This window comes from Xenia sp. Carnegie-2017, unplaced genomic scaffold, assembly GCF_021976095.1.
Source record: "Xenia sp. Carnegie-2017 unplaced genomic scaffold, XeniaSp_v1 HiC_scaffold_2, whole genome shotgun sequence".
Taxonomy (NCBI): Eukaryota; Metazoa; Cnidaria; class Anthozoa; order Malacalcyonacea; family Xeniidae; genus Xenia; species Xenia sp. Carnegie-2017.
The window spans coordinates 3,654,354-3,677,718 of NW_025813482.1; the positions used below are offsets into that span (position 1 = coordinate 3,654,354).

The window sequence follows — 23,365 nt, forward strand, 5'->3', positions numbered from 1 at the left end:
TTTGAAACTTTAAATTGCTTGAAAACATGCATGATCAAATTATAGCCTTTTGTAACAGTTGACCCTATCAAAATTGTATCAACAATAAATTCCTGAAATTCTTTCTTGCGCTGGCCATTTGCTGTTGTAACTTGTAAAGGCAAGTTTTATGTAAAGTATCTATATTGAGGTTGCTGAGAAAGATGGTTGTTTCTGAAGTTACTGGGCATATTTCAACGAACTTCGTAGTATTGATACAACATGACCAACTATGGGGCGCCATCTGTTTATCATTTAGTAATTCAACACTGCATTTTGCTTGATTTATGAGATAAAAGAATTTTTTATTTTTGTATCTGTTTACTAGTCGAAATTTTAACCAAATAATTTTGACTCTCAGAAGAACGATTTCTGTGTTTTAAATCTGGAATATAGAAAAGCTTATTCAATAAAATCCTCCTAACTTTCACCAGATTTTACTTTATATTGAAATATGATCTGATTGTGTGAACGATTTCATAAAACATTAAGGATTCCAGACAATTTTACATAGAAGTTCCATTTTAGTTAACTGCAAAATATATCGATATTGTACATCTGATCTAAAAACTCCATGAACAATATTCGAAATTTAAATATGGGTTTCAACTTTCAACAAAACAACAGATGCACTTTATCTTTGACATTATGATGAAATGCTGAAAACTGTGTCATAAAAAGTCTAATGTTTGTTTAGTCATTTATCAAATCTTGAGTCTTGACTTGACATCTCATAATTTCACAAAAAAGTGTTAGGAAGGCTCAATATATGGCTCTACGCATGAGTATGACTGTTGGTAATTGGCTTCCATCCAGTGTTCTTTAATCGATGTACCTGGCATGTCATTAGCGTTACCTTCTACAGGATACTTACTTTGGTTTGAGTTTGACATTGTTTGTATTACGTATAGGTAAACTGGAAAATCACTGCAATCCGTGCTCACATTTTTAAAGTCAAATCATCAAAATTTTGATATGGTTTTGAAGGGATGACTGACCCTCACCTCACACTGTTAAAATGATACATGACAAAGATTTAATTTGCAGGAAAATTGAAAACGATGTATTTGGATAGATTAAAACAGTTATCCATATTAGTGAATTTTATTTGACACAATAATAGTTTTGGAAAAATTGATTGTGAATTCAGTTTTACTGAAAAGGTTTGCCTGAACAACTGTTTGGCCTGCACCTGCCCTCAGGTCTGTCGCAATTCTGTAGGATGTTTCGTATTCTTATTTTTTGCAGAGTATTTAATTCCTCCCACTTCCACCGTTTTCTAACAAAAAGTTCAAGTTTCGCCCCTACCAGTGCTAATCATAATCGAAATTTGCGAGTTGTTCAGTAAATTTAAATGTATTCTTTAGCAATTATAAGCTCATGAAATTTTCTTAACCAAAAATTTTCAGAAAAGCACTAAGGTTTATTTCTAACATGAAACTTCCAAGATTTTAGCATAAATGTGAAAAAACCACCAAGTCACAATTATATGGGCGGGATATTGCTGATTAGACAGTTTTGGCATCGTCCGTAAGTCTAGCGAGTACTTCCGATGACGTTCGATATCCGCCACACCTTCTATTTCATGCCCAATATCAGTATACATAACTCAAATTCACTCGAACACTCATAATCTTAAAAGCAAACGAGCGAATTGTGTCATGTTGCAGTGACTTTATTTCAAATTCTAATCAATATATGCGTTATAAGTTGTCAATCGATTCAAATGTCTGTTTTAAACGTATATATATATATTTTTGGTTTTTACACTTTGCTTATGTTATAAAATTGAGCAAATTGACATAAAACTACAAATGCAAAGGTGTTTTCGGAAAGGAAGATTCTATGTTTGGCTACAGTTTGACTTTAACAGTGGAAAGGTTTCTCCTGGACGGATTTTTCAGGCCAACCAACGTAAGTATGTTGTCATCACATAATTTTGTTAATTTGGACCCTGTACAACCTTTGTAAATTGTATTGTGTTAAAATTTCTATGTATTATTTGCTATATGAAATATGCGAGGCGCCAGCCAATCGTATAGATACTTTTATCAAAATACCATCTTGATTCATTCATCAGAACCGGTTGTTGGTATAATCATATTGCAAGTTCTTTTGATGGGAGATTTCAGTATATCATAAGAACTAAACGAAGTAATGTCTATCCTGTGATACCCATTCCCATAACATAATTTATAAAACTGCTACTTTCAATTCTTATACAGAAAACGTCTTTCATTGATATCTTAATTGCTTTGATCGTCATATTTGAGGATGTGACCAAGTTCCTGTACACTAACAAAATTCCATATACATTTGACAAGTTCAGCTCCTCTGTATTTGTTTCCGCACAATTGTAAATATTTTGAATAATTTTAGCAAGACTGGATAATGACAAATGACGCCCATGGCTTTTATGTATTTCAAACTTGGTATAAACTTTAAAACTTTATTTCCTTGATCACCATAAGTGTAATAATGAATGATTTGACAACAGAAACATTAAATTTTATTTAATGCTAGAAAGCCCTGGGTGGTTTAATATTATTTCAAAGACAGATATATTGTTAAGGCTTTTGGTATTGTATTTTTAGTAATTTAGATCATTTCATTTCTTGTCATCTTGCATTCAGCCAGTCGCCCGGTATACTTCTGGTTCCTAAGTAAATTTTTGATTTATTTGAAACCACTTTTAGACTTCAGCTAAACAATCAGATTCACAATGATTTTCTGTAGTATGTTGTACACTGTATCTCTAACATAATGTCATGTGAACTGGTTACAAATTAAGGTGGAAAAAGCATCACAATTTTGTAACTAAATATTAATCCTCTCCTCTGAATATAAATTGTATCTTCAATTATATAATCAATCATAAATCGCATCTAAATACTCACAATCCTGCTTTTGATTTAAACATTGCCCACACTACTTCTTCTTTAAAACTAAAAGAAGCACTGTACATCAAAACTCAAGCCTAATCTTAACAAACAAATTCAGCATGTCAATACTATCTTTAACTAGTAAATACTAAACCTCTAATCACTACATAATTGTAAATAACTTCCGTTTCCACCCTTTGTCCATACACATGTCTTGTATCAGATTTCTTTATATATTAACTCCATTCAAATATTCATTCATTATACCACACTGAAGATGGCATAAGTTTGAAAAATGTTTGCATTAAAATGTAAAATAGTTGTCGTTTACGTTAAATGCAACAAAGAAGAAACTTGTTATTTACTTTATTTTGCAAACCCTGCTGTGTAATTTAAATATTATTCATGTTTTAGTGTATTTTAATGAAAATAGCCCTAACTTGATGACAATTTCATAAAATAAAACATAATCCATAGAAATACATCTTCTAAACTCAAATTTTAGTTACAATTATGTGTTATTTGGACTATTTATTAAATAAATAAAAACATCTTAAACTCATTTTTGAACTTAACTTTCCCCTTGATTCTGTAGCATGTGTTGTCATTTTTGGAAATAAGCAAACACAATATCAAATATTTTAACACTCCAAATTTCTTTGTCTAGAAGGGAACTCATATAACAGAATTAATCTATCTCAGTATAACTATCATTTTTAATAGCATGGCAAAATGTATATTGTAATATGAGAACCAGATGTGACTGCCTAATAAATATGTGGTTTCAGTAGTCTCTTTAAAATATTTATGTTTCAATATATTTATTCTAATCATATTGCATGTGACAAACACATTTGTTATGAATTTTTCAGAATTTTGTTGGTGCACCTGAGTTTGAAGAAAATGGGAAAAAGGGGACTTTGTTTGAGTGTGTGGTTGATGGTTCGTCTTGTACAGCAATCTATTGAATCACGTTAGTAAGATTATTTTTATGATAATGATGATGATGAGAGAGTTACTGAATGTACAACAGAATATGCAGGGTTCTAAAATAGTGCAGATGAACTGACAATGAATTGTCACAGATTCTTGTTGAACAGCAAACTTCTTGTCCTATCGGTCATTTTGACTGTTCATATTTTCATGTCTTACCCACTTTTAATAATGTAGTACATAAGGGTAATGCAAACGCATGGTAATGTCAAATACAAGTCACTGTTGCCTTAAAAAAATATTTTTTTTGCATTATTTGTCTGGTGACAGTTATTTATTTTAGTACATGGTCCAAAAAACGACTTTGACCCAGCTAGAAAGAAGTTGATTGTTCATCTTGACAGAATGCCATGTGGCAATTTTTTTGAGCCCATATATTACTTGGTTTCAGTATGTTTTACAACCTTCTAGTACCAGAAAGTTGGGAGAGAAGGAACAACCAATGGCTAGGTGCAACCACTTATTCTAATGGAAACAAAGAAGTTGTTGTAAGTTTCTTGTAACTTCACTCAGTTTAAACCTTTGTAAAGTTAAAAAATTTCATTATAACTTTCTTTTTCATAACCCCCATAATGCCATTATTTTGAAGTTTTCATTTTATTCTTTCGAAATTTTCATGAACCCATTCCCCCAAGATAGTTTTTATTTTAAAGCATTGTGAACAGCTCTGTGTTAACATTATTTCCTTTAAAAAATTATGTTAAATTTTGTTAAAATCATCAAAACAGGGCCATTGACTATAAGTTTATTGTTACTATACATACATAATGGCTATCAAAAATTCTTCAATCACAGAAATGTAAGAATTGCAGTTTTGCAATAGTTTAGTACAAGATTAAAGTTTATTAAGTCAGCGACATGTTTAGAAGTATCTTTTATTATTGTGGGACAAGTGATAAGGTCAAATCTGCCACCTCACACAGTTTTGTCGTGTGTCATATTATTTTCACTTAAGTCTTATGTTCTTACGATTTAGCACTCATTTCAAATGATCTTTGTCGATATTCTTTATACATAGAATATTATATTTTTTATAGAATGCAATATTGATTTTGAAGTCAAATATGAAATGTGACACTACTTTAGTGCTTACACATTTGATGCTTCCTTGTGTGAAGTTTGTTAACAGATTACGCACATCATATTATTTACAGAATTCAGCTTCTCACTCAAAATATTTGCAATAGTTCTATAAAAATAGTTTCAAGTTAGACCATACCAAGTAGTCACTTCCCCTATTATTTATATGGAACATGAGTTTAAATTGATCAAAATTCATAACAAAATGACAAGGCAAATTTGCTAAAAGTGTATTGAGTATTATAGCAAAGTGAAATTAGTACAAAGTATTTGAGTTATATAAATTGACTATTTTGAAAAATATATTAAGAAATAAAAGATGTTTACAGTTAACATAGTTTACTGTGTTTGCACAGGCTTATGCAAATCGAGGAGACCATTTGGAGAACTCAAGAGTAGATTACTGCCAGGTCGAGAATTTGCACCTGCTCTAGCATTCTTACAAAGGTCTCGAGCAGCCACAGCGTTTCCATAGGCCAGTGTGTATGAAAAATGCAAAACAGACAAATTTAAAACAAACTCTCAAATTTGTCCTTTAACATGTCTTCATGTTTGATTTGCAAATTCTCTTTGATTGCTTTTGAGTTCACAGATCGGTTTGTACAAAAGCGTCCAATAATGTTAAACTAATTTGAGATCGGTCTGGATAGCGTTATCCATTGGATAGCAAAGCAAGTTTTTGAACTTTTATAAAATCTTTTAAAAATCAAAAAGTATAAGATTCGAACTGAACAATCACTGAAATAAAATATTGTTTCGAAGATTACGAAATTTCTTTGTCGTAAGAAAAATAAACACCTTTTTACAAGTTTGAAGATTTTGCTATTCAATGGATAACTCTATCCAGGCTTCGTGCAACCGGCCTATGATTAGTTTAATATTTTGGACCTTATTGTTTGTATTTTATAATCTCTGATACTGAACAAAAGAATTTTTCTTCTTGTAACTTTTCTGTGGACAACTGTGCTATGTATTCTTTGTTCACTCAAAAACGTATTCATTTGAAAGAAACGTCGCCTGATGAAAAGTTTTGTGGTATTCTAACCTGACATGAAACTTGCCAGAAAAAATAAATCATCTAAAATTGTATTTTCTGGATAAAATCACTTTCCAAGTTTCTTTATCTGACTAGCTTTCCTACATTGTTTTGATTTCGCTTTTGGCAGTATGTAAACTGTTGCTGTTTCCTTTGATTTATTTGCTTTGCACACAGTTTGAAGGATAAAAATTAAATTAATTGAAATTCATTTGTAACGAATACTATATTATAGTACATTCTCAACATTACGCTTTGTCTTTTCAAGGAGTTTTGGGAAGTGTAAACGTAATAATTTAGCGATGAATCGTTCGCCTGCTTACTTTCATATTAATAGATTACTTTTAAGGCAAAATTTTATGTGAACAAGGTCTTTGCGAGGGGGTGGGGTGTTCAAACAGTTTTTATGAGGCAATTTATATCTTTAAGAAAAATTTCACAATTTCCATGTTAGAAGTACATTGGTGCAAAAGACAAGTCAGCCTTTATGTAGCAAATAAAAATCATCACATACAAAAGTTGGTTTTGTTTACCCAAATAAGCTATATTTACATGAAATCTTTGATCATAGAAACGTTTTACAAAATTTTTAGCTGTTTTGAAATTGTCTGCTCTTTTGATCCACCCTGTATAATAGAAACATTACGTTGTTTGAGTCTTGCATTGACTGTTTTGAACTCTTTGCTGTTTGGAATCTTGCATACATATCGCTATTAACTATTTTTTGACTTTTCGTCAGACATGTGCTCCTCGATTCACAGAATACACCACAAACAACCAAGGCAAGGAATTTTACTACTTAATTGGAAAGTGCGTCGTACTTGAAGGAAAATATCAGGCCAGAATTACAGAAAGAACATTGTATCCTTGTACACTAGGACAGGCACCAAATCATGGACGAAGTGGTATGTTGAAATTATTATTTGATGATTTATTTTATTGTGATAATTTTATTGTGAGTGTTACAAATGACTAAACCCAGTCTTACAGGTGTCGTTAATCGAAGAAGGAGTAAACTGCTTTGAAATGTTAGGAATTCATAGCAGTACGTGCGAATGAAAAACTTTGATTGTTTGGGCTGTTTAGTTGTTGACAGACATAAAGCGAAAGTGCAGTTGTAGTGTAGGGGCCATTTTTTTTACAACAAGCGCTTTGAAGAAATAATTAAGCTAATTAGTTTTTGATTCCGATAAATTGCCATGAAGGTTGTGATTATTGATACGATTTTGCAAACGTTGATCTGTCAAAAGGACTTGATTAGTAAGATCTAGAAATAATGCAAGATAATCGATTGTTGCTAGATAGGAATATAGTACTCATTCAGAGGTTCATTCTCAACTAATGGTCAAGACATTGTAAACAAGATCAACAGACGAACCATCCTGCTTTTGCAGAGCCGTCAGTAATAGGAGAATCACCCATGTATTCTATGTTCTGCGAGAACCTTTCTCTAAACGCAAAAACTTTTTCTGGCTAACTTTCATCATTGCTTTTTCTCTCTTTTTGAAGACGCGGTTGATTTTGTTTTTGCCATTTGAAATGAATAAGAATTTATTGCTTTTAATAGTGTATGACAATGAGTCACTAAAAATGATCTTCCACCAATGATTCACTACTTAGGTTCCTTTAGTATCTGGCATACTACTTCTATTCCTAGCATGTGAATCAAACAAAATATGAATTCCAATTCATTACTAAGGTCATCACATATATTTTTATAATGATTATGGCCTGATTGCCAAGACAAGAGTGCACTTGTAAGGATTGCATGAATACGATAACGAGATAGACTTTTGGAATCTGTGATTATAAGAACTTGAAGCTGTATTGAAAAAAGCTCTGCATAAGTTGTTATTTAATTTGTTCATCGACGTTTCAGACAATCCCATCATCCACTAATGAATGTTGTCTCCTCAATAGGGTGAATTTACATTACTTGCTATTTCAATTGGCTCTGCAACTTCGGGCTTAACAAGATTTATAGCAGTTGTACCGTCATATCAAATTAAAACATATGATAAGACATATCAAATACGTAATAAGTATAGCTATAGAAAAAATGCATTTTTGACCAAGAAACTGTATCAGATGATATGGAACATTTTTTTAAAAGGTATTCTTTTTGAAGCAATATATAGCACAAATAATTAAACCGATGGGAGATAACAACATTACGGTTTACAACTATTAATGTGTAAATCGAACGTTATATATTTCCTCGAAATTGAATGGCTCTTTCATAAAAAGAACTTTTTGATTTGAAGAGAAGGAAAATCATGACCTGAAACCTATTTCGCTATGAAAAGGCAAATTTGAGAAAGAAATTTACGGTGGTGCTAAAAAACAAAGTTTATAAAAGCGTTGAATTGATTCAAAAGATTTTCTACACCAGTGTTGAACATGCAAGCCTAGTACCTCCGCTGTGATGTTTTTAATGTGATAATGTTGGGTACGGAGGGATTTCTATCTATACTCTGTGTAAATACAATGAGAAATGACCTAATCAACGAAATTCTTTTAATTGGATAGTTTTATTTTGAGAAACAATACGTATAATGGACAATGTAAATTAAGACGTCTGTTACGAAAGCCGAAAAGAAGGTTTTACCAATGATTGTCTGAATTATGTCTGTTAACTCATATTTATCATTATAGATTATGATTATTGTCAAGCTGGATTTTCTGCTTGTTTAAAAAGAATCAACAGGTTGTTATATGGGTGGTGACGTTCAATAAGCGAGGTAATACACAATTCATCACTAAATTGATATGGACCTGGCTTTGTAAACTTGTAATTTTTGCATCAACGGCATTAATAGATTTCAGTAGACCTCAATGGTTTAAACCTGAACCGACATTTTCAAAAACAAATATGGTAGTTTTTGTGCAGTTTTTTTTTTTGAACATTCTATTTGAACCACAAAAATTCCATGGAAATTTAAGCCGTACATTGTTCAATTAATATCATTTCGAAAGTTTTATGAGTAGCTAGCTATCACTCGTGTATGACTTTTATTAAATTTGTAAGGTTTTATAGCAAACAACCATCTCCTCAATGATCATTGTACGTTTCAAAATTCACCGTTCAGGAACACCGATGAAATATCGTCATTTGACCAATGATATTCATTATAGCATTTATAGGGTTTCAACCGAAAGAAGAAATATGAAATTCAACTCTAACCACATAAACTTAAGCACCAGTTTTGCCGGTTGAATCTGCCTAATTTGAATGGCTCGTTTACTTTGCTGTGTTATTTTTCACGTGAGCAGAATCACATGACTGGAAGAAAACATTGTCATTTCTTAATTTCTTTGTTTCTACACTTATTGAAAACTGTTTTTAAAGGAAACGTTGGCTTTGAAACATCGAGATTTAGGTATAAGTGGGCACCGTTTCCTGCAGAAGATGGAAATTTTACAATGGTAGGTATTGTGTTTTTTTATCCTGTTATTTTTCTTATGCAACCAGTTTATAAGTCGACTTTCGGGAAAGATCTTAAAGTACTTTGCTTTTGGTTGTCTCTTTGCGTAACTGTTTTTACGGTTTGGATCCCAGATTTGAAATTTAGAATCGTTTGTGTCCTGTCCATCATTTATGAGAAAAGTCTGATGATTTTTTTCATTCAGAGTTATTTAATTTTTAAATAATGTTATCTAGGTTACTCAGTCACCACCAAATTTTTTCGTTAAATCAAGAAGGTATGGCAACTTATTGCTCTCTTAACTTAGTAAAACATAAAGATATAGTTTTGATGTTGTCGTTGCCGCTTTGGGATCTTGGTATATTTTGAATCAGTTACACCAGTCTTTGGAACAGTTACACACGCTGTTTGTATGAGAAAGTAAGGACGAAATTACTTTTATATAATGCCAAGCTAAAATCAATTTTGACTGGCAGGTTTTGAAATAGAAGATAAAATACATGCTGTGAGGTATTAAATCGCAATTATGACTGTGAATAGTTTAAGCCGAGCGGACAAAGTTCAATCCTTGCACGAACAAATCTCGTTTCTTAAAATCCTATTCTCTTGAAAATGTGAGCAAATATTTGTCTTGCGAACGTTTCTATCTCCGTCAACTCCGAAATTTTGTGGTCTGATTTATTCATTTTAAATAGTCGAAATTCACAATCACTATTAAAACCATTTTATTTCCTTCTCAACTGAACAATAATATATTTACGTAAAATGCATGTACGCTTGGCATTCCTATGTTTTGTTTTGGTGACTTCATATGCGAGTTTTCTCTGTTGTCTGTAGGTTTGTAAATACACACAAAAATATCTTCATTAGTAATCTTGCTTACAACAACAAAATGTTATAGCAAATGCTATAAATAGATCTCAAATTTGCAAGAAATTGTTGTGGCCAGTTTAGGATTCGCAAAAGTTTGAATTGAATCAGAAATGATCATGCAATATTTTTTGTTTAGCAATTGCATCTGGGTACCCAAGATTCGGATATTCAGGACAGGTTTGTTTGTTTGAATTTTTATAATTGTCAACGTGCGGGGCTCTTATTTTTCCCATTTTTGATAATGAACGTAATTCTGATATGCTGCAATTTATAAGTTATATAAGGATTACATTTCACGTTTGGCAAGGGAAGCGTTGACAATTAAATCATTAAACATTACTTTCATCTCTGGGTAGTCTAGATTTTTTATTTCAGTAGTTTCGTTTGCACAGGTATACAGGGTGTGTATTAGAAAAAGAAAATTTGAAAATTTAGAAATTTTGATGAAATGATAGCTTTCTGAACATTTCATAAAATGTTTAGCAATTTTTGATACACTATGTAGTTTGTATCATGGCAGTAGTTACTTATACACACATTATTTATAGATGATTGAATGTAAAATGTGTACTACACATCTACTTTTGAACAATGGGAGTATCGTATTTACTACAAAATTACTATATTTCATTGTTATAACAGGTTAGAGTTTATCGTGAAAATTTGGATCCACCATTCGTTTATTTTTCCACCAAAAAGTCCAAGAAGTAAGTATAGTTAGTTGATTAGCGTATGTTTAAATAGCGCATTTACCTCGGATGAAATTATATACAACAGAACTTGATTTGTTATAAACGAAACAAAAATTGTTGGAGTTAGCCGGAGTTTACCTTTTAAGTGAGGATTATAAGAGAGGGGCTGAAAACAGGCTAGAAGCTAGTTAATTTTTCATGCAAACTTACTAGTGCATGCTAATCCCGCAACACATGATTCAATATCTTGAAAAGATTTTTCTATTTATTAAAATACCCAATCCAGTAAATGCATAAGTCGAAAAACTGAAAATTGTAACACATGACTATGATTTGTTGTAAATTTTAAGACGAAGCAATTGATTATTTTTATTTTGACATTTGTAACTTTCAATGCCTTTATCAACAAATAAAGCTTAATTGGCGTTTTCATTTTGTTATGATTTCATCAAGAGATTGAGTTCTTAGTGATTTTTCAATAACTAAGAGTGGGAAATAGAGGATAGGGGTGTGTCACGTGACTGTGGTCTAATTAAAGTAATTCGGTAGCTATAGTTTTACTGTTAATGTACAGTTGTGAGCTACAACAAGAAATATATAAAGTTACAGTTCCACTGTTATTAAATAGTTTGAAAGATCAGTTCTTTATACAGATAACTACGAGGTTGTACTTTTATCAAGTTTGCTTATAGAAGCAAAGTGCTCATCGAATTGTATATAAAGTTGATATTTTTATGTTATGAGCATTGCGCACGAGATGTTTTGAGATCATCGCGTCACTGTCTTATGAGTTATTTTGTTTTTTAGAGAAATGAGTTTATCTTCTTTGGAGCTTCCGTTTGTGGAATTGATGTAAACGCTGATGGGTAAATTATTTTTAGCATAAAGGATCAAAGCTGCTCGCGTATTTTACTTTAAAGCATGAGAAAAAAATTTTTGTATGTATTCCAGCTTTGCTTTTTCATTCATTTCTTATACGAAATGTTTTTGCGTGTTTCAAGTGTGTGAGGGGGCTCAAATTAAAGGAAGTAGATGATTGTTGACTATTAAGCTTTTAATAACCGAGCGCGAAGTCTTTACGGAGAAATATCGGACCGAGGTGTTTTTGTACAGACCGAGCCCGTAGAGCGAGGTTTGTACAAAAAGACAGAGGTCCGATATTTCTCAGTAAAGACCGAGAAAGCGAGGTTATTAAAAGGTTTATTATATGGCATTATTTGACCTGAAACGAAGCTTGCTTTCTTTCTCGTCCTTGCTGTTTTTTACGGGTTGGCTTTCACTTTTCTAGTTTTCGTCCATAAAAATAAATCGTTTCAAACTGTATTGTCTGGATAGTTTAACTGCTTTGCAATGTTTTTCCTTCGAATCACATTCGTAAATGTTTTTTGTTTCGTTTATTTTGCGTTTTGCTGTTTGAAATTTCTTTACATTTGACTGTAAAATTACGTTTTGGACCGTAGTCGATTACGAGAAAATAATGGACCGGCAAAATGTTTCTGAGCCAATCAAAGCGCGCCATTTAGCCTGAAGTGACGCTTGCCATATGATAATAAATCATAATAGAAATGGCTAACTTTATACTCCTTAATTCACAGTTATAAGAATTTGATATTTCATGTCATGGAAAATTTAGCTTGCTTTGTTTTGCAGTAACTCTAGTGATTGGGTGAATCATACACGTGATTTATGACATTCGTGAATCTGAGTGCATCGGTGATCATGAAGCGGACCAAATTGTTTTTATTAATTTGTCTTTTTGCGTTGATATAGTTTTTCAGATCTATTAGTTGGAGCCCCATTCTTCAGCGACAGGGGTGATGAAGGTCGTGTTTACGTATATCTTAGTGTACTAACTCAGGTAAATTACTGTTCACTATTTTATACTCATTTAGTATTTGCTGGATTCTTGAACCTTATGTCTTACAAGCATGACAAGGTGAAGGAAAAATTGTGCCTACATTGGGCGGTGAAAAGTTTGGCTAAGTTTCACGAAAAATTCTGTGCCATATAGTTTATACAACTTTGTAATGACAAGTTTTTAAGTACAGCATAATTTAACTGTAGTAAAAAAGACAAAACATAAGAAATGTTCTGCACGAGTATAATTCCACTTGGTGCGCGAATTCAAAACCAAGGGAAAATATGTACTGTGCTAAAGTATCTAAAATTCAAAATAATGTAAAGCTGGTGTTCATTAACATTTATATATTTCTAGATTCGAATCCTTGAACTTTCTCCTATTGAGAACACTCGACAAGATCCTGGTTTACGGGGCAGTAACACTATGGGGGCAAGATTTGGATGGTCCATAACACGCGCAGGAGATCTTAATAATGATGGGATTTTAGGTATATTTACAATTAAATGCGGTTGATTATTTGTTTTTTGTTGTGCAGGTTAATAGCATGATGTCGATTATAAGTTGTTAAAGACAAGAACTAAGAAATTGTGGATGTTTTTCGTGTGAAATTTCTTTGTTTTACTTTTCAACTTGTATACATATAGCCATGCTAAAACACTAATCACAAAGCTACTTGTGACTTTAAAGTTATTTAAAACGGTTTAATGATCGATTTGATCTCACTTGTTGTGATTTTATCTTATACCAGATTTCATTATTGGAGCACCTCAAGATCAACCAGATATTGACGGATGGTTTTGGCAATGGCGCCATATATATTTATCATGGACGTAGGGATGGTATATTTAACGATTATCAGCAGGTATGGTTTTGTTGCTTTTCCACAACTTTTATAACAAGTAACCATCTGGACGAGGTTTTTTCATAAACTGTTAACTGTATAAATTTCAATATCCAAGTTTGTGATTTTACTGTCAATGTTTTTTAACGTATTTTATTCTTTACTTAAATACTCACCAAAACTTTAGTTTTATGTTTAGCGAACGGATGTAGCACAGTACTAGTGCTTAGCTAATAATTACACTGCTGTCCCCCGGAAATTGAGGCTAAGTTTGCACAACACTACACTCAATTATTTTTGCGTACATCGTAATTATTATCAGGTCAATTCTATGGGATTGTGTGAATTGATACTTTCTATCGTTAGCTCTACACTTAATTTTTTCTTTAGAAAATAACGGCCGAAACAGTCAAGAAGTTTTATCCTAATTTTCAGCAGTTTGGATACTCTGCGGCTATGGTTGACACTAACAATGATCTATATCCAGGCAACAGCACGTCGTATTATTTTCGCTAGTCATGAATGATTATCAAGTTATTTTATGTTTTGAAGTAATACATGAAAATAGCTAATACTTGAACATGCAAAACTTTTAAAATGGTTTTGTTAAGTGAAAAGAAAAACGTTTTAAAGTTAAGAACAAAGTGAAGCTGTAAATTTTATAGTTTTAAGAGTATTTATGCAGCATTCACTGTTCAATTTAACAAATGATGCATGTTTAGGTTTTCATGAAGTACAGCTGTATTTTTTGTCGCTATTCATGGGGGCTAGGAGCGATTGTCAATTCCGTTTCGACGGCCTTAAAAAAATTTTAGAACAGTAAAATGTTGCAAGCAATGACAAGAAACACTTTTGAATTGGATTGTACTAGAAAGCGACTCAGCTAAAATCTATTAAAGCTATTAAGAATTTATCTGTGATTTCGATTCACCCAGCGTTGTGTTTTGATTTCCTAAACTCAAAAAAGAATTTTTTTATAGATATTGCAGTCGGGGCATGGAAAAGTGATAGAGTTCTTTTGCTGAGGTATTTTCACTTATTCTTTTTGAATTGGATATGTGATGATTAATCATAGAGCAGTACCAATTGCAATGAATTAAATAAATTAGTTAACGCTATCAAAAATCTATAAGGAACTTATGAAATTATCAGTCTTCTACTGTTTACGTAAACAATTTGAATAAATGTATGGTACAAGTTAGTTAACTATTAGTATAAATGCTTGCATTTGAATTTACGTGAATTTAGAGAAAGTGATTTTGCATGGAATTTTAATTATGTCAGAATTTAATGCTTTCAGAAATGAACAAGCTTGAGCATGTAGGAAATAATTTGAGTGGTTATGTACTTTTAAAATTTTGCTGACGTTTTAGTGAAAGTTTTATTTCTCACCAATTAAATTGTTTGTGTTCGTCGGCGTCAGGTTAAGAACGAAATTTTACTTCGAGTTGAAGTAGCCCAATAAATCACTAATTTTTGTTAATTTACTTTCTAAGGACTCGCCCAATGAACTTGGACGTTTCATTGACTTTAAGCAGGAAGGAGATACTTGTGGAAAATTATACCGTATTCTGTCCCAACAGTTCTATACAATGGTAAGAATTATATTCTCTATATTTTTCTTGATGTGTAAACAATAAACCTGGCTTAACTTGGTTAATGTGTTTTAAATGAGACTACAACTCGTGTAACCAGTGCATCCCTCTGGTTACGAGCCTGGGGAGATGTCACTTGTGGAAGTTGTCGATCAAGGAGATGTAAGCATTGAGAGTTGTTTATGATGGGAAATTTTAACGGGGACAGAAACCAACAAGGGAAATGTTAACGTATACAGTACCGCTCGCGTATTTGTTAACATAATTTTGCGTGTGATACGCGTATCCTTTTCATATCATACATATATCATTCTCGTATCATACGCGTATGTTTCGTATCATACGCGTTTCATACGCGTACCGTATGTTAACAAATACGCGAGCGGTATTGTATGTCAGTATAAAAATTTGACCAGACGAAGTGTTGGTTGTGGAGAATGAGAAAGGTATATTACGAGAGAAATCAGAACATAAGAGTCCGTTCATTTGTGATGTTGTTGTAAAGCTTTTTTATTTAGTTTGGATGTTACAGTGTGTTTCCAATACATCGGCAAAAGTTCTGGTCCTTATGGTACGTATGCATGGTGAAGTTTAGATGATTAACTGTTTCTGTTCAAATGATTGTAATTGCTTTTGGTCGAAGAGAATTGCATGACAGAATATCGAAATCAACTTATGTCAGTGACAATAGTGAAAATAAAGCTCAAAACTATCAAATATGTAGTTATACGGAATGGAAGGTATTGTTGTGTGTGTTGACATTTCTTTTCCTTTGCTACAACATTTGTATCATTGTAATAAGATCAACGAAAATATTTTTACAGAACCGTTTGTTGTGCAAATCATACAAATAAACCATGATTCTTTTAAAATATAGACATGTTTTGGCATGCTTTTGTGATCTTCATTGTTTATGAAAGTGTATAGTGATCATTCATAAAGATGGAAGGAGATTAGTCATATTTTAGACCTAGGTCTGTTCAACGATACCGGATTCGTCTTGTACCGGATTGCAATAATAGAAATGCACTCTGTTCACAATGCCGGATTCGTAAGACGATACATAAGTTTTATATCGCCCCAGTATGTGCGTTGATAACGACGATGGCTAATTCAAATATTTCGTAAGAAAATGAGAATTTTTTGACATAACTAAGAAGAGTTTTTTCAGGCGTATAAAGTTTTTACGAATGGGGCAAGGACTGGAAGAGTAAAGTCAAATGACTGAATATATGTTGACAATAATACTAGAAAGAAGCTTTTCACTGCGATAATACATTGCTAAGCTTAAACATGCCATGTTGAAGATATATTATATTTTAACGGATTATTCATTTAAAACAGTTTGTATCGCATGTTTGCTCTCATTTTGAAAAATCGCACGACTTCTTAGCTTTTCAAAAAAGGACGTATATCGAGTTCACACGACAACGGAACTATGGTTTTCATACTTCAGCGGAGTCAAATTGTTAAAACGTATACAAAGCGGATAAAGGAGCCGTGTGAACGCAAGGCCTATGGTACGAAAAGTAATATCAAACAATGGTATCGTGTGAACAGGGCCCTAGTCGCAACTATTGACATAATATGAATATACAACTTCCATTTTTGAACAGAAACACAAAGCTGTACACTGCATTTATCATTTTATCTACAAATGTAAATTTAGTCGGCACAACTGTGTAAAAATATGATGTCAAAGCAGCCATTTTGGCAGGTTTACTTCAAATACCAATGCTCAACAGTGCATGAAGACAGAATGCAAATTTTTTCACTTGATTGGATTTTCAGCTAACGGGTGGACATTGAACCTCCACTGGTAAACTTTGAATAAACATGTTGCTTAGTAGTTATACTTTTAAAACGTATGTTTACATTAATATTGCTTGCTTTGAATAATAGTTCATTTTTTTTATATACCGAAGATAGCATAAGCTCTCCGAAACATGCCTATTTTTAAAAGATTCGTTGTCTTTTTGTAACGGTTTTTGTTATAATATTATGAAAATCACACTTTATGCTGCAAACCTCAAAATTTGTAAAATTAAAGGGAATTTCGATATGGCTAAAAGCAGATAGGTTTTGCACAAGCTTGTGTCAAAACATAAAAGCGTTTATTGTTCTTTCATAAATAATCACTGTTGAGTATGTGGTTAAGTTGCAGACTGAAAAGTTAAGAGAGGATTGCAATAATATTTTTGACGTACATTGTGTTTACGTAAAGAAACCTAAATCTTTTCATTCAGAAGACATACTTAGTTGAGTCTGTTTGTTTCTTCCTAGAAATTCAATACCAGTTCGATTTGGATTATCAAACATTGCAAAATTTTAATAAGAGAGTGTATTTTAATGAATCAGAAATGAAATTTACTCCAAGCGTGATAAAATAGAACTTCCAGGCAAGAATGTTACGTCGTGTGGAATTCACTCAGATTCATGTTGAAGTCAATATCTTTCTTAGTCGTTGTGCTTATTGGGCTAGACAGTTGTTTACCTAACACCAATGTCGCTTTCATGCTGAACGCTGGCTAAGATTGTCATTGTCATATTTCTGTCGTGATATGATGGTTTGTAAGGATAAGGGAGGGGCTAGGGGCTACTATTATGGTTAAAGGGCTAATTTGAAAGGGCTACTATTAGGGTTAAGGTCAAAGTTAGGAGTTTAAAGTAAGTGTTTACTTTAAGGTCACTTTAGGAGTAATGTATGGGGATTAGGGTTTTGTACGGTTGTTAACGTTATTTCACTTACGTATTGATTCTTTGTTGGTGTGTTTCTACACGCGAATAAATACTTTGAACCAAAAATGCCATGAGCTTGTTTTCAGATTATTCAAATTTTTGATTCCTTATGTAGTGTTTTGCCAAATAAGTGTCGTAAAATATTTTACGTGTTCTTGTGTCAAACTCTACCTATAACTATTAACATATATGTTTTGCTGCAGAGATCCGTTTTTATGTATTTCAATGTCGCCGGGTTTGTTTATTTTGTTTTGTCTTTTATCATCATGTAATTTATGTGGATGTCAACATATCGTTGTAAAATACTACATGACTCACAAGTACTTTGCTTTTCACGCTTTTCGTGTATTTCAAAGTTCTTGCAACAGAAAATCATTTAGTCTTTCTCAAATGAAGTAATGTTAATTCATCAATCGAAATCTTGAAAAACTACGTTTTATACAAACGGTTTAATGGGAAATTAATGTGAAGGTGGCTTTTTCAAGCTTAAATACTAACAGCTTTATCCACCCCATATATTCTTCAAAACGTTCGATTCGCAGTACTTCTAATTTTTCATTGTGTACGTTAAAATTCTTTCTTACATTTTGTGAATTTGTAGGAAAAGAATCTTGTGGACCGATTGAGGCTTGGAGCCAACAGCATCGGTTTCAAAATAAATTACAGTCTAATTTTACCACCAAACTGCGAAAATACGACTTTATGTCCAGTTTGGATACAAAGGCTCTGTTAGAACGGAACAGGTAGGAATAATTTGGAATATGACTTACTACTTTTGTAAGGAAGAGTTTCTGTTTGTAAAGTAGTTTTGTTAGTAGTACTAGGGATTAATATAATTTTCTGATTAAATTTTTCTTAAATATTCCGATTTTTATGGGAAATTTAAAACATTTGTCCGTGAAAAGTTCAGAGCAAATTTACACAGATTTATTAACAGGTTTATGAAATTCTTTCGTACTACCTTTTGCCATTATTTGTTGTTTTATAAGTTATGGCAGTAAAACAATTAGCATTTCATTGGCGAATCGCACATTGAAAGAGTGAAGTACCACTAGGCAATGTAACTGCCGAACTATTTGCCGGTATCATTTTGCGAATTGTTCTATGAACACCTGTCTGTAGGCTACCAATAGAAAGTTTTAGTTTGGCGTTGACGACAAAATGCAAATGTCACGTGATCAAGTCTTTGCAGTTTACACGTTGTTCAGGTTTTAACGGCATGAAGCACTTCTTGCGGTAGGTGATGTACGGCAAGCTTTTACTACTAATACACCAAGTGACGTTTATGGCCCAATGTAATTATTTTATGTGAGTATACATCACGAATATGCTTTTCATCGACAAACGTATAACAAAACATGAAATCTAGCTCCTGACAATGCAAATTATAAAGACAAATGCAAAACGCCAAACTATATTCAAGTTTTTCGAAACGGCAAACCTCAACGGCAAGCGGGTAGTTGAGGTTTATCGTTGCCGCAGACGCTAAACTAAAACTCGCTATTATCGTGAATTGTTTCTGAGACCACCTGTTTTTGGGCTACCATTGTCGTTAATTAGACTGAGAAAACCTGTTTGTAGGCTACCATTATTGTGAATTGTTGATTGTACTGAGAAACCTGTTTGTAGGCTACCATTATTGTGAATTGTACTGACAACGAATGCAATTATGATCTCAAAACGACAATAAGGTAACATTTTCGTTTATTCTTTACTTGCCTTTTAGATTTGCGCGACTATGCGTTAGATTTTCTTTGGTTTTCAAAACAAAGAAATTTTAACAAAATTATTTAAAACTACTTACTACATGGGGAGATTGTCGAAAAGGGCTCAAATACTGGAAGCGTCGGTCGCTCGTAGCTTCTTTTTTTGGTGATATACCGAGCGACCATCAATCATTCTGAGCTCATTGAAGAAAACATGTTTGGTTTGAAATACTTGAATAGGTATTGAAAGACAAGTTCAAAAAGGACAACAAAATACATTTGAAAACGTTTTTCGTTCACTTTTTTAGCTTTGTCAACATTGAATAGTTTTATTGTGTATTTTAACTAATTTTATGTATTTGTACTAAATACATATGTTTAAACAAAATTTTCAACTGTCGTAGGCTCGTAGCGAATCGTTGTTATATTGTCATCACTAACATTGTCATATATCTTAACTTTGTGCAGCAGCTATATTATTTGTATTAACTGGATTGAATTGATTTGGTGTGTAACTTTTTTGTTTAGTGTTGATGAAAATGAAATAATTATTGGTGAAACCAATTCCAGAAAAGTGACTGTTGAACTCAGCAGTTCTGGCGAAGTTGCGTACAATCCTACCATAGCATTAACTCATGACCCGTCATTACAATATGAAGATTTCGATGTATCCGATGTAAGTTATTGTTTCAGTATTTTTGTTAATAAACTATGTATTAATGAACGATAGCGATTTGTTTGTAGACATTGTGAATTTTTCTCTGTCAATTTTATAGAGATCGTTCAGAATTGTGCCAGATGCAACACTAAGTAGACCTGATTACGATTTGTTTCAACTTCAAGGACCCCTTGATCCAAATCAAAAGGTTAGCCATTTGGGTCTCGTATGAAGTAGTTGTGAATCATTGAGGCTTTTTAAGAACAGGCCTATTATTATGGGTTGCCACGCACATGCGCTGTTCACTATTTTATTACGCAAAAAAGACATCCGACCTTTAGGCCAACTGACGTCCATATTATTGATCTCTATGTTTCTTCAGGATGTAGCATACACTATATATTTTCGTTAATTACGAAAACGGTTGCGTTTTAGCGTATACTCCGCTCTCTATTTTACTGATTAAAGTTTGAATTTAACACTCAGCAGCTAAAGATATTTTACAAGTATAAGCTTTGCAGAAGATCACAAACATCTAATATTTCTCGTTTCGGCGACTTATGCAAAGACTTTATTCGCCATATTTGTACACAATTTGTGTATCTCGCAATGCTCTAGTCAGGAAAATGCAAAAGCTATGTTTTTCTTTCAAGTTTTATTGGTTCGACAAAACATAAAAAATGACAGTGAATTATATATATAATAGAGTCCAAATATGAGCTATAGCCTATAACTACAATAAAACTTATATTTACAATTCCTCCGCATTCAAAGGTAAAACTTAAGCTCAAATCGGGACAGAATTGTCGACAAAAATCTCCTATTAAAATATCATTTAGAAAATACTGCAACTACAAACCAAAAATACAAATGAGATTTAATACATTACATAGTTAAAGGTTTTCAGATTATGTTAAGATCTGATGTTATGTAAGGAATGGTAAAATGGAGTTGACAAGATAAAATGGGCTGGAGAGTGATGGGAAAAAGTGCAAATATAAAAATAAGGGGTTGAACTAAAAAGGTTCAGGGGAATGGAGCAGCCTTGGATGTTAAGTGATGTCTTTCATTTAGAAATTCAGCATGGGTGAAACGACACGTTTTATAGTAGCGTTTTCCACTACTACTGGAAAACGCTATTCTAACTTTTTAATGTCAAGTGTTCTTTATCACATTAATACTTTTAACCACCATTCTTTTCAAGATTTAAAATCATTTTATATTGCTCATACTACTCGAACTTGAACACGTGGCTTAGCCTAACCACGTGTACGCAGTGGTACCTGTTTTTGAAGCGATTTTGACCCTGGTTTCGTAATGGGGCTTGCGGGAAAGAAGATCAGGAGAAGATCTGCTTACTTTTTCGGCGCACATGCGCGTAGCACATGCACGACCGGCGTATTTTTTCAATTGAGAAGTTTTACAACTGATATAAACTATGTGAGCGTAAAGTGTTCATCTTTAGATTTTTGACAGGTGACACTGGAAATTACATACTCGACCACCGCTGTAGTTGGTAAAAAGAATCTGGAAATTTTGTTAGGTGAACGCGTAAGTCTGTTTTCTTTATATTTTAATTGGTTATTTGCCATATAAGACGGAATATTTGTTAAAGTTACATGCTTCTTGTGGCTTTATAAACGCTACGTTGAACCGTGCGTACAACTAATATTTTTGTTACATATGATCAATTACATTAACCTCATTATAACTGATCCTCGAGGAATATAATTTTCTGAATATTAGAATTCTTGAGAAATATAATTCTTTACAAAATCGTGGATCCACGAGATTGATCTATTCAATCCTGATGATAACATAGGTTTTTTTGAACAGTGTTGTTCGCTTCTCCTGCTTGGTGTTGTGTTTGTACAGTAACGTATATAAATAAGCTATGAAAGAGATCTTTCATTGTTTTAGATGGTTATCGATCTTTGTAATTTAGCCTCGAATTTAGCAAACTCTTTCATACAATCAATGCGTTATGTGCTTTTGTGATGTTAATTCTTAACATTACATGTCATTTTATTTCTTTCTTATGTTTTACTTTGTTTTAGGCTGCCGGAAGATAGAAATAATAACGCCACCATTTCTATGATTGTCAAGCGCAATGTCAGACTAGAAATTACCGGGTATGTGGGACTATCTGCTTTATTTTAAGTTTGGTTAAGTTGCATCTCACTAAGAAGACTGCTGTGTCTGAAAACTTAAGGAGTATTGTGAATTGTAAAGAAGTTTCTTTACAAGCTAATCATTGATATCGATGTAACTTAGCTACCGTTGCACTCGTTGTCTTTTAAATACACGTAAATCGGTCATCTATCGTAAACAACCTTTTGCAGATACGCAGTGACTTTGGTCAAATATATTATATATTTTGACGTACCCTAGATCCGCCACTGTTATCAATATTACCAACTAATAAACTTTAAAACATTTTATTTAAAAGATGAACTTTGTGTTTTAGCACAACTGTTCCTAAGTCACTAAACTATCCAGAAAAAGGTCCTGATTTAAATATAATAGACAACGACTATAGCTCTGTGAACATTTCTTCTATTGGACCACCAATAACCATTACCATCGAGGTAAGGAGAAGATGAATTTCTTCCACCAATATTCTTTTCAAAACTATAATCCCGTATAACGAAGAAATAATTAGTTATATAGTCATTTTAGAGGTCACCTCCTAACTATGAAAAAGAAAATTATCTTCGCTATTTGGTGCCATTGAAAATATTTCTAAATTTCTTGTCTCAATACATTTGATTTCTATGACTTTTTGATGATGCTTTTATGACTTAAATCAGACATCTGACGTACCTCTATTTGCATGCATTATATTACCTAACATAAATGCCCGTCAACTTTTGAGTTGATTTTTGTTTTGATCCTATTATAGGTTTACTTACACGACGTTTATACTTCATTTAGGTTGCAAATCAAGGTCAAAGTGATTTAGAAGA

The 23,365-nt window shown here is 32.6% G+C and overlaps 2 long non-coding RNA genes across 2 annotated transcripts; both read left to right on the top strand.

The window, feature by feature from the left end:
• Positions 1-9,696: 9,696 nt before the first annotated feature.
• On the top strand, positions 9,697-11,002 carry LOC124440155. Its single transcript, XR_006946581.1, has 3 exons — positions 9,697-9,711; positions 10,444-10,484; positions 10,950-11,002. It is a non-coding gene; the product is annotated as an uncharacterized LOC124440155 (long non-coding RNA).
• A 6,690-nt stretch (positions 11,003-17,692) lies between these two features.
• LOC124440293 lies at positions 17,693-18,721 on the top strand. Its single transcript, XR_006946645.1, has 2 exons — positions 17,693-17,740; positions 18,637-18,721. It is a non-coding gene; the product is annotated as an uncharacterized LOC124440293 (long non-coding RNA).
• Positions 18,722-23,365: the final 4,644 nt, after the last annotated feature.